The following is a 13,741-nucleotide window of genomic DNA, read 5'->3' on the forward strand; positions in this document are numbered from 1 at the left end:
TCTTCTTCCATGTGAAATAAATCCATCCATAACACCCTTAGTCAACATATTTCTTCCCCTTTTTATGCCTTACTTGATGTTCCTAATAAGAGAGTTGTCCAACAAAGTTCTCTGCTGTTATGTCTTTCAAAGAATTTTGTACAATTTTGACATAACTTATGCTGATCAAATACTGTCTTGCCATAAGCAAATAATGAGCATAGTATAATCTTGTATTCTCTGAACTTTTCTGTTAACCATGTGGATGTTAAGACATGATCAGCTATGTAACATGATTTGTGAAAAGCTGCATGTTCCTTTGTCATATACCAATAAAAGATGCCTACAAATAAATAGATATTCTCATAAAGATTGTATATAGAAAGGGAAGAGGCTTAAAGTTGCTAGTTATTAATACTTTCTCAGTTATTTTTCAACAATTACGCTGTCAAAAACAACGGCACCTCCCTCCTTTTCAGATGTCTTGGGAATCAATCCATTCATGGCCCATTACTGAGTTACTTCTAGTCCAGACTTTCTCTGTGTGGGCTTAGCTTGGTCCCACTGCTTTTCCCATCTTTGTTATCTTCAGTACCATCTTCTTTCCTCATATGAGTCATCAGGAATGTGAGTCCAAAGGCAGTGAATTTACCATGATTGATAGAAAACAGTTTGCTACGGAGTTCTTCACAAATCTTTTCCATTTTTCATGTGCATCTACCCACTTCCAGTATCTATGGTGAAATGCTCTGACTTAAGGGTATCTCTCATCAAGCTTTTGGTAAACTTCTCCCTCACTCCCCTGCTTCTCACTCTTTTTTTTTTGGGGGGGGGAAACTTCCCATGATCTCTAACTATTCTTCTTAATAAGATTTGACCAAAGTGTTTATATTCTAAATTTGTTCTAAACTAGTATTGCCTCTGGCTGTCATATATCAGCACTTGGCAAGAAGATCAAGCTTTGCTGGTAGAAGTGATTTTTGAGATCTTTTGTTCTTCTCATTCTGGTGATTGATTTACTTGGTTAAATTTCCTTAGTACATGATGACAGTGTGTGTTGTTTTCTTTCATCCACTTCCCATTTTTATCATCAATTCAGTAAAACAAACATTTATAAAAATTTCTGCTGCGTGCAAAGTTTATACAGATAGGTCAGATTGGATTTGTTTCAATTGCACAGTATGTGTCCTTCTCACCTTTATTCTTTCTTCTAAGAGTGTTGGATCAATATTTCAAGTTCAAAGAGACTTTGGAGGTTTTCTACTCCAGCTCCCTAAATTTACATTTTGATATTGAGTATTATTTTTTGTTCAAACAGCTTAATGATATTATAGAATAAAGATAGCTAATTCAGTAATTAGTCCTTTAGAAAATAATCAAGTTCATGGGATGGGATGGGATGGGATGGGATGTGGCACTCACCATGTCTTACACTGCTTAACATTCTTCTTGATTTTATTCATGATAGATAGGTGTGAGGTTTCTATATAGTCTAAAACCCTTTGACTTCTTTCATTTCTTTCTCCTAAACTATATTTTCCAACATATTCTTCTGTCCTCCCCAATTCCCATCCAGTCTTGAATTCAATTCAAGTCACATAAACAAGCATTTACTAAGCACTTACTGTGTCCCAGGCATTGCACTAAACACTGGTGTACAAAGAAAGGCAAAAACAGTTCCTGCCCTCAAGCAGCTCACATCCTAATGGAGGAGACAACATGCAAATAGCTATGTACAACAAGATATATGTGGGATAAATTTGGGGTAATCTCACAAAGAACTGATATTAATGAGGCCTAGGAAAGCCTTCTTGTAGATGGTAAGACTTTAGCTGAGACTTAAAGGAAGCCAGGGAGATGAGGAGTTGACAAGAAGGGAGAACATTCCATGAATGGAAGAAGCTGGTGAACATGCTCAGTCAAGATGGAGTGTTCACACACACACACACACACACACACACACACACACACACATACACACACACACATACACATACATATAAAAATGAGAGAGATATGTTTTGATTTCAATTCCATGAAATTAAAAACCTTTTTATGAGTGAAATGAATAAATATAAAATAAGCAGGAAGAATTTAAGGGGGTGAAATCCATCAAACACCTCAAATAAAAGTCTAATATTCAAAACATAGAGATAATTGATTTAAATGTGTGACAGAACCAATAGATAAGTGGTAAAATGAAATGAATAGTTTTTGAAGATGTATAAACTATTCACAATCATATGAAAAAGTTATCCATGTCACTAATAGTAAATGAAACATAATTTTAAAAAGCTCTGAGGTTTCATCTCACACTCATAAAATTGGAAAAGATAATAAAAGTATAAATAGTCAATATTGGAGGAGTTGTGGAAATTTGAACACACAAATACCTTGTTGGTGAAGCTATGAATTACTCAAACAATTCTTGAAAACAATTTAAAATTTGTGAGGAAAATTAATAAACCGTTTCTACTTTTTCATACTGTGGTCCCCCTGCTAAGCATATACCCCAAACACCAAAGCATCCAGCGCATTTCTATTTGAATTAACAAAAATCTGGGATATTTAGGTACTCACTGACTGGAAAATAGTTGAACAAAATGTGATGTGTGAGTGTAACAAAATATTATTAACCATAAAGAATGATGAACTTGAGGAATTAATAAAAACATGGGAAAACCCATACATACTAATACAAAATTTATCAAGCAGATCAAGGAGAAGCCATTACAATAATAATAATATAAATAAAAACATAAGAAATTAGATGAAATGTAATGTCCAATCTTGATTCCATCAGAGATGAAACACTTCTCCTTAGTAAAGAGATGGTACAAGGCAAGTATGCATATGCCTTTTGCATATGCTGTCAGATAGGACTGATATTTGTTTTATTTAAATGTTTTTCTTTCTTAGGAGTAAGTGTTCTCTTGGGAATGGGGAGGAGGAAATGTCTATGATGTAAATCAAATATGCCAACCAAACATTTATAATTTTTTTTCAAAATAAAGTTTTTCAAAATGAAGTTTATTTAATTTGTAGGGGTTTTTTTTTTAAAGTTCTACATAGAAGTTCTCTACTTCCTTGTCTTCCATAACAGATGTTAGACATAAGCTATAATTATCTTCATGGTGGGTCTTTTCTTTTTTTTGCAAATGCTCAAAATGTGCACTGCAAGACAAGTTAGCCAAATAGCCTATGAAACAACATTTCCTGTTGCCTTGGCCTCACAATAAAACTAACTCTTTCAATTCCACTATTTACATGTTCAAGGATAACATATAAGCCACCTTTCCATTTAGATATAAGTTCTTTTTTGCATTCTATTTTCCTTTAGACAAGAGCTAGAATGCCAAGATAGATATGATTCTGTTTCTTTACTATTACGCCCATTCATTCAATGTTGGACAAGGTTCTCATATTTATAGTACCAATAGATGTTAATGTTGATTAATTGTCAAAAAAAACTTCTCATTTTTTAGCGCCACTTTTTGTTTCCAACATCATTATGTGAGTAAAAGAAGATGGTACATTATTGAACATCATTTTTTATTTTTTCTTTGTTTCATGGGTTAACACAATGAAATAATTTATCACCAACTGGCTGGACTGCTGGTGATGGACCTCTCCATACTAAGCTAAGCAAGTACCTGGAAAATAGACACTGATTGCTGCCAAGATCATATTCAAAGCTGCTAAAGCTTGCCTTTCTTGGCATAGCCATTAAAAATCCATAATATCTAAACCACAATGAGACATTAGGGTAGGATTTTATTGAGATCCATTTTGAGGAGGATTATTTTAATTTAACTAAACAAATTAAATCTGGTCTTTCATGACAAAATGAAGCAGTAGTTACACTTTTTTTATTATTTTGGACATCTATTCATACAATTTTTAAGATAAATCATGTAGTTCTTTATATAATATCTTGTGACAAAAAAGAGAAAGGAGGTAACCAACAGTGCTTTGTTTATGTCGTATTCTTATATACCAAGAAGTCCATAGTGGTCAGAATTCAACAAGACAAAGGACACCTTGTTCCTCTAATCCTAGGAGTCTGCTTAGCAAATAGGATGACCCTGGAATATCGATTGGGACCCTGGGTTGTCCCTGATCTGAAGAATCCTAAGAGAAAAGAGTCAATCTTCTTCAGAGCCAAGCCCCAATCTCGAGGTATCTTATCAACACCTCAAATTCAGCACATTCAAAACTGAGCTAATGATTTCTCTTCTAAATCATTTATGTGGCAACACCATTCACTTGGTCTCCCATGCTTGTAATCTTGGGGTTATCTTTGTCTCCTCCCTTTGCTTGTTTTATGAATTGTGTATATTTAGCTTGGAGAAGAGAAGACAGTGAGGACATGATAGCCTTCTTCAATCATTTGAAGGGTTGCCATGGAGAAGTGGCCTTAGACTTGCTCTGTGTGGCCTCAGAGGATTTGAAAGAGGACCAGGTTCCAGAAAATAAGGTAGAAGGAGAATTTGGGAGGGTAGAATTATATTATGGCATCTCTGAAGTCAATTCATGAGAGGATAGCAATGAAAGAGGGGCTGGTCAACAGAATCAAATACTGCAAAGTTGACAATAAGGATGAGGACAGGAAAAACAAAAACAAAAAACATTGGTTTTGGCCTGGCCCGTTTAAGACATTATGAATTGGCAAAATTTGATAGAATAATTTCAGGGGATCAGAGAGATAAAAATAAAGTATTGACTTTTTTGGAATATTAATGAATCACACCTTTTCTCAGCTGCCTTTCCCTATGAAGAAATAACCACATTCACTAGTTTCATTTGATTCAATGATCATGTTAAGCGTGTTTGATTTTATCATTCAAATTTAATCTAGAGATATAATTTATGTTCTTAATCAGATTAAAAAAACCTCATACCATTCCTCATTTCTGAAATGTTGATTTTCCTATAAGTATACTTAAGAAAGACATTTGAGGGGAGAATTCATATGCATTTTTCATGGAATTCCAACTTACCTCAGAACATATGGCTAGTTCAACAGCTTATTAGCCACTTTAAAGTGAACCCAGGGTTACAGTTGGCCTAGAAGTTTGAGTTTATCCTAAAATAGATATGAATGTCTATTCGGGATCATCCTATTCGTTAAGCAAACTCCAAGGATTAGGGGAACAAAGTGCCACTTGTCTAGTCAAATTCTGTTCTATTATGGATGGTCCATGTGTAAGAGCTTAAGCTAGAGCATGGCTCACTGGCTGTGAAATCAGGGCACTGAGTTTGAAGTTAGTCATTTCTACTAGGCTATATGAGCCAATTTTTCATACTTTCACTACATTCAGTAGACCAAAAAGCAAAATCTGTTTTAAAGTGGAGGTAATATTGCTATCCAAATGTGTGACTTTGGGTAAATCACTTAATCCCTACAAGCTTCAATCCTTTCATCTGTAAAATAACTAGATTTTGCTATAATTTACATCTCTGGTTTTATTTTCTACCAAAAAAGGCAAAATTATTTTGCCCAACATTCAAGACACTCTATGATAAAATACATTTCAACAAACATGTTAAACATCTGCTGTGTGCGTACAAGGCATTATGCTGGGTCTTGGGGATTACACCAATAACAATGAATGTGAGACCTCATTGATATGAGTATCCCCTGCAACAATGCAAATCACAACCCACTCATAACTGCCTGTCCTGCTCTTGTCCACAGAGAAAAATGGAAAGAATCCCTGCCCTCAAGAAGCTTACATCTACAGGTAAGCAAGGTGTGCTGGAGCCAGATTGAACTGACTCACTGAGCTGATTGTTAGATTTTCAGTATGAGCAATCATACCTCAAAAATCAGCGAATTCCATAAATCAGGACTTGATTTGTTGTTTTGTTGATCATCTAGACTTAAGAAAGATGGGGAAAATATTCATAGTGCAGATTAAACTTTAAAGTGTGATATGAATATGTTATTTTTTCAGATTGCTGGTTATTAAACAGGCACACCTGCAGGTAAGTAAATGAAAAGTACATGGAAACAAACCCAAAGTCATATCAAGAGTTTGAGTACTAACAACTGGAGGGATCAAGGAAGTCTTCATGCAAAAGTGTTCATGGAAAATGAGTTGTACTTGGAAGGAATCTAAGAAGCAAAGGTGGGAAGGGAGTGTTTGAGGCACAGGGGACAGACAGCCTTATCTGGCATCACTCTTCACACTCTAAACCCCACCTAAAATGGATCTCTTTCTCTTCTCACATCCGCCAAACATGTCCTAAACTTTCCTGCCTCCAGGACTTTGTTCTCACTATCTCTAGAACATTCTTCCTTCCTCCCTCTCTTCCACCTGTTGAATTCTTCTCCATCATTTAAATACCATCCCATACACAAAGTTCTTGATGAAATCTTCCCTGACCCTCCTTACCAGTAACCTGGGTAACCACCTTCCCTCCCCACTCCACCCCAGACGTCACTGAGGATTCTGTTTTGCTCTTCTAATGCTGTTATGTATTTTTGCACAGTTATCTCTTCCATATCACGAGGGTTACAGGGGTGATACCCCACCCCTACCCCCACCTTCCAGCGATCTGCAAAATCTGAGTAAAATTTTTTGGCCTTCCTTTCATACCAGACAAGTCTATTTTTTTTTCCTTTTTTTTTCTTTTATGGATGTTTACAGTATTGTGAAATTGTAAAATTTATTTTGTAAATAGACTGTGTTATTGTAAAATTTGGGTTAAATATTTGGTCATAGGCTCTGGATTGTCTGCTGGCCTTCGCATGTCCTCTATGGCTTCTGCAAAATTCCCAAAAAATCCCCATTTAATTTCTTATGCCTACCCAGAATATATCAAAGCCAAGATGGGGAAAGTCATGATGTAGAAGGGATAACTACAATTATTTGCTTATGTGTCAATCTACTTGTAACCTATAAGGTACAGGAGGACAAGAACTATGCCTTATCTACCACCACCTAGTACAGTGCTCTGAGCTTACATCTTAGAACTTGATAAGAATTAGGTTAAAAGCTTTCTAACTAGTCCTAGATCTTACTTATAGGAATAGTGAGGTATAGTAGGCTCTCCTTGCAAAGATGTAATGAACTTCATTCTAAATGGGCACTTAGATCTTTAAGGAATAAGGGCTATAAAGCATTTGGGAACATTCTACAACCAGAAAAAAAAAAACTGAGCTTTCTTCTGGGATACGCAATGAATTAGAGCAAAGTGCTTTTCCTAATGCAGTCATATAAATTCACATTGACCTAAAGGCCCAGATCCTGAAAGAAATTAAGCCAGACCTGAGGGAATTTGGGCAATGGGCAAAACCACAATGCCACCTGCCTTGAAGCCAGTACTTTTGAATGTAGGAGAGGAAGGGAGTAAATTAAAATAACCTCTTAGGAATTCCTCCCTGTATGAAAAGATAGCAGGAGTATCTTAGCAAAGTTAATTGTAAAATGAGTATCTATAAAGAAAATTATATTTCTATTCATTATTTTACAATTAGAGACATGTCCCCACAAATAGATGAGAGAGACAGAGACAGAGAGACAGAGAGAGAAGAGAGACACAGAAAGACAGAGAAGAGAGACATAGAGAGACAGACAGACAGAGAGACAGACAGACAGAGAGCGCAATGTCCATCAGTCAGACCATCACCTCCACTATGTTGTATACATGATTGTGCACAGCTCCAGTCATGAGAGACTGGATTTGAAAGATGGGAGGAGGGCTGATTTTAAGGGGAGACAGTGGAAAGAATTCCCCTCTACTACCTTGATGGGATATGAAAGTAATCCAGATTTCTTGAACCCCATTTTGCAGATGAGGAAATCAATGCTAAGAGATCCTATGATTTGACCAACAGCATACCTCTAGTAAATGTCAGAGGCAGATTTTAACTCTATTCCTCTGACTCTAGAGACAAGTTTTCTTTCTATTCTCTTCTCTCACCATCTTCCTTACTCCAGTCAGTCAAATGCAGCCCCTAATGACTAGGCATATCTACAGTAAAGTCTTCGAGCTCCCAACTTCAAAAGTATTCCTAAAATTTCACTTGATGAAGGAAATCTCAGACAGCGCATCTGTCCTGTGCACAAATTGGGCATATATGAGGCATCTAGTTGCGTAGTGGACTTGAAATGAGGCATCCCCCAGCTCAGATCCTTCCTCAGACACTTATTAAGTAAGTCACTTAACCTCTCTGAGCCTCAGTTTCTCCATCTGCAAAAAAGGGGGATAAAAATAGCCACTACCTCACAGGATTGTTACAAGAATCAAATGAGATAACATATAAAAGAGTTTTGCAAACTTAAAGAATTCTATCAAGGCTAGTAATTGGTATTACATTGTTACTATGAGCAGAGACCATATCTTTCATTTTTTATGACCCATAATACATACCTCTGTGCTAGGTGCATTGGAGGGCCCAATCATCCTAAATAAATATTTGACAATTAAGTGTCCCAAAGAGTTCCAGTGATTATCTTCAGCCCTCAGAAGAAAAAAAAACATTCTTGAATTGTATGTAAGAAGTTAGGGTCATTTCTTCCCCAATTCCCATAGCATTTTCTTGAAAAGGGAAGAATGGACTGTTGGAAATGTGAGTGAAGAAGCTAGATGTATAGGAGTGGGTCTTATCTATTTCTCAATAAGCATCAGAATCCAACAAAAGTTGAAAAATGTATTAAATTAAGAAAAGAAAATGTGATTCCATACAGTAAAGTAGCCTAATCATGGTGTAGTTAATACTGATGGGCCTGGACTCAGGAATCCATCAGCAAGCTCTTATTAATTACCTGCTATGTACCAAGAACTGTGATAAGCACTAGGGTTTCAAAGAAAAAAGCAAAAACAGTCCCTGCCCTCTAGAGGCTTACATTCTAATAGGAGAAACAAAGGCCATATAGATATAGAGACAGAGATAGAGGTGAAGATAGATGTTATATAGTTGTTGATGCTGATGTTGATATTAATAGATAGACACATATGCAAGATACATACAGACTACATAGAAGGCAAATTTAGAGGGAAGACCTCCTGCAGAACGGAGAGCTTGAGCTGAATCTTGCAGGAAGCCTGGGATTCTAGAAGACTTAGGAGAGAAGAAAGCAATTCAAGCACACAGGACAACCAGTGAAAAAGCACAGACATGGGAGATGGGGTCTATGGTGTGTCAGGATCTGCAAGTATGCCAGTATGGCTGGATTGTAGAGAATGTGGAGGGAAGTAAGGTGAAGAAAGATTGGAAAGATAGGAAGGTGCCAGGTTGTGGGGAGCTTTAAATGCCGAGTAAAGATAATAAGGAGCCATTGAAAAATCACTTTGGCATCTGAGTGGATGAATGAACTGAAGTGAAGATAGGGTTAAGGTCAGGGAGAAGTTAATGCAAGGTTATTGCTATAATGCTAGTGAGAGACGATGAAAGCCTAAGTAAGGTGGTGACTCTGGGAATAGAGAGAAAGGAACATATCTGAGAAAGGTTGAGAAAGAAATGAGGAGATTTGGCAACTGATTGTACATATGGGCTAAGTGAGAAGACTCCTGATTGCCTTAGTGCTGAGCAACACTCCAAAACGAAAGGATCCCACTTTTGCTTGTCTTTACATTTGAAAGGCAAGACTCGCCAGAAGTACTTGATTACCTTAGCACTCTAAAAGAGAAAACAAAAAAGTCCTGCCCTGATTGCCATTACAGGAGTCCAAGATGACACTTAGATTATGAAATGGGGTGACTGGGAGGATGGTAACACTTTCAACCATATACAGAAGTTCAGAAGAGAGGCTGAGTTAGGAGGAAAGATAATGAGTTCTGTTTTGAACATCCTGAGTTTGAGATGTTTATAAGGCATCTAATTTGAAATGTCCAAATGTCCCTCAGAAAGGGACTACAGTTGAATATATAGATCTGGGAGTCATCTGCATAGAGATGATATCTGAACCCATGGGAACTGAGGAGATTAGCAGGCAAAAGAGCATAAAGAGAAAAGAGGAGTGGATCCATGATTGATTTTTGGCATATACATGCAGGAGTGATATGGATGAAGACCCAGCAAAGGAGACTGAGAAGGATTGATTAGTCAGTCAGTTGGTCAATATAAAGTTTTTATATACCAATTGTGTGCCAGATACTGCCCTGAGTGCTATAGATACAAAGAAGGGGCAGTAAGAGAACCAGGAGATTGGTGTCAAGAAAATCCAAAGAGGAGAAACTATATTGGAGGATAAGAGGGTCAGTAAGGTTAACTGCTACAAAGAGGTCAAGAAAGGTGAAGACCGAGAAGAGGCTGTTAGATATGGCAATTAAGAGATCGCAGGCAGTTTCATCAGGTGCCAGGGCATGGCAATGTTGTATGGGTCATCTGGAAACCAACCTTACGGCAGGTGATGCTGTTTCCACTTCGAGTGCTGCCTCTGATACTTCCTAGCCATGTGACTGTGGGCCAGTCAGAACCTTTCCAAACTTTACCTTCCTCGTCTGTAAAAGGAGGGTAATAATACCAATGCCTACCTTACAGGCTTGCCATGAGGCTGAAACAAGATAGTATGTGTAAAACTCTTTGCAAAATTTAACCATAAATCAGATGAAATCTACTTAGAACAAAAAGCACTATATAAATGCTAGTCATTATCGTTTTTATGATCATTATTAATGGCAGTTATTATTATTGTTTGGTCCAGAATATTATTTTTTCAATAAAAAATTTTTATTCATTTATTTATTTTTCATTTTCAACATTCACTTTTATGAGATTGTGAGTTCTAAGTCTTCCCCCCTCCCTCAGTCCAGGTTATTAGAAGATGGGCGTGGCATCAGGTGCTGGACTTGAAACCAGATGAAACCTGTGTTCATATCCTATCTCTGACACTAGTCCAGGTTGAGGGTAACCTACGGGACTCAAATCTGTCAGTGAGTTAGGGGGTATCTGCCTCAAGCATGTCAAGACTTCCCATGGTGAAATGTGTAGATGAGAACAATTTGTTCCAATGGCCACGAAGGTAGATGAAGCAGGAGCTGTGGAGAGCTTCGCATAGTCAGGCATCAAAGATACCAAGGTCATCCACTGCATCCTGGGCCATCACCAGCCATCCTGACTTTTGTCCTGCCACTGGACTTTGATGACTTTGGAAGAGAATAGTGAAGCTGATGCCTTTATGCTACTCTGCCTGACTTAAATCCTATTCACATGCAAGTCAAGACATCACCCTTGGTCCTCTTCAAAAATGAAGGAGTGACAGCAAACGACTATGGTCAAGGAATTCAACTTCTCTGAGACTTTGTTTCCTCATTTGTGTATAAGGGATAAGAATCCCTGTAGGGCTGTTTGGGGGATCAAATGATATTACAGATGTAAAAGCCCTCGGCAGGCCTTAAGGGGTCACAAAAAAAAAAAAACATCAGCTCTAGATGTCTGAATTGAATCAAGATATTTGCTTGATTAACATCTCATGAACCATTTAAACCATCCTATAAATTGTGATGCATCATAGAGCAAAAGCTGCTACCATTTTACTACATCCAACAACCTTAATTTGATTTGTTTTCTTTCTTTCATTTTAGTAGCATTTAACTAAAGTAAGGGGGCGGGGGCGGGATTGGGGAAGGGAATCAGGATTATATGTAAACTATGATTAAGGCCTTGTTATCAAAAGAGTTACCACAAAATTGCTTTAAGCCTATTAGTTTATCTAAAGAGTCTAATCCCATTTTCGAGCTTTTAAGGAAAAGTGCAGCTATCTTCCTTAATTACTGTTTCATTGCTAGTACCCCCAGAGCAGACTCAGTTACGCGTGCAATGTTCCAAAGTAATTGGCAAGGACTTAGTCGAACCAGGACATATAAATTTGCACTAACAACTTCAGCTAATTGGCAAAACTGGAAATAAATGCAAGAATTCTGTGGTTCTCCCACACCAAAATAAAAGAAATGAATGGATAACAATGAGCGCTATCCGAGGACCCGGGTACTGCTAAACCAAGGGGAATTTAAAAACACCTTCATTGGGATTCCTCAAGAAACCACAGGTTTAAGTGGGTGTTGTTTGATCACTCAATAGACGTGGCTGGAATTGAAAGATTCATACCTGCCAGGCTAAGCAATGAGGTCCTGGATTTCTTGCTTTTGAGGGATATAAAGGAGTGGGGGGAGGGGAAAAGGCATCACTCTGAATACAGGTGAAGAAAAAGGCTTTCCAAACAGCAGAGCTGTAGCATGAGAAGGTCCCCAAATCCACACAACATTAACTGAGTGATGAGGCATTACCTGGGACATTTGCACCTGGAGGATGACAAAACAGGAACACTGAAAACTAGGAGAAATATGGGCATAACTGTTAGCAACAACATTACTCATCCCCCAAACGCTCTTTCACCTCTCTTTATCCAATCAGAGATACAAAGTCCTGCTGATTTTACCTGCACAACATCTATGGCATCTGGCCCCTTCTCCACTCAGCAAATATCCTCATGGATGCCTCATCACCTCTCACTTGGGCTATTCCAACAGTTTCTAACTGGTCCCCTTGTTGCCACTCTCTCTTATCCAACCTATCCCCCCATAGCTACTACAATAATCTCCCTAAAACATAGGTCTGACCGTGTCATTCCCTTCTTCAAAAACCTGTGGTGGCTTTCTGTTGCCTTAAGGACAAAATACGGATATTTGACATTTAGAGCTTCGCTCAGTCTGGCTCATTCTACCTTGGAAGAATTATTTCATATTACTTCCTTTAACAGATTCTATATTCTGACTAAACTGTGCCACTTGCTATTTATTTAATTTAATACCCCATCTCCCATCTTTGCTACTTAACTTAGGCTAACCCCTGTGCCTACAATGTATGCCCTCTCTCCTTTAGAATCTTTAGTTTCCTGCAGGGCTCAGCCGCCATCTTAGAAAATTGTCATTTTCCTCCTACTTCTTGAAGCTGTTTTTCTCTTTCAAATTATTTTGTATTTGATTATTTATGTAAATACTGTATCCCCCTGTAAAATGTAATCTATATAATCTCCTTGAGGTCAGGGACAAGGTTGTATCTTATACATAGTAAGAACTTTAGAAATATTTATGCCATTATGTTTCATTGTATCTTTTTTTTCTAGATCTAATTTAGTGCAAGTTTTAACTTCCTTCCCAATAGTCTTTTAATCCTTTTTAAAAATTTAAATCCATTTTAGTGATATCTTTTGTTTTTCTATTTCCCAAATTTCTCTCACTATCTTTCTCCTTCCACCTCCCAAATAATCATCCATATAATAAAGAATTTTTTTAAAAGAGAAAAAAATTCAGAAAAAAATAATGCATTGAAATAATCTCAAAATAGATGCAAAGTTCTACGCCCATGGAATTCCCATTTCTGCAAAGGAATGAAAGTATATTCTCACATTTCTTCTTTGGGGCTTGTTCAGAGTAATTCTGTAAATTCATTTTCAGTTGTTTTGTGATGGTTGTTCTTTCCTTTAACGCTGTCATAGTCAGTATGTATATTGTTTTCTTGGCTCTGCTAACTTCCCTCTTCACCACTGAATTTAAGTTCCTCCAATCATTTTAAGCAAGCGAAAAACAAATAGGGAACTGAACTAGTTAGTTGATCCATTTTTGGAACCATGATAGAACTTCATATTGGCCGTTGTAAATAATATTTTTCAATGCTATAGTCTTTTGCTAAGATTTTATTTTATATTAGTGTATTAATAGTCATAAGTGAAATTGGTCTGTGGTTCTCTGCTTTATTCCTCTCTGGTTGGACTAGCAAAACAATATTTGTCTTATGAAAAGAGTTTGATGA

The sequence above is a fragment of the Trichosurus vulpecula genome, chromosome 6, assembly GCF_011100635.1.
Source record: "Trichosurus vulpecula isolate mTriVul1 chromosome 6, mTriVul1.pri, whole genome shotgun sequence".
NCBI lineage: Eukaryota > Metazoa > Chordata > Mammalia > Diprotodontia > Phalangeridae > Trichosurus > Trichosurus vulpecula.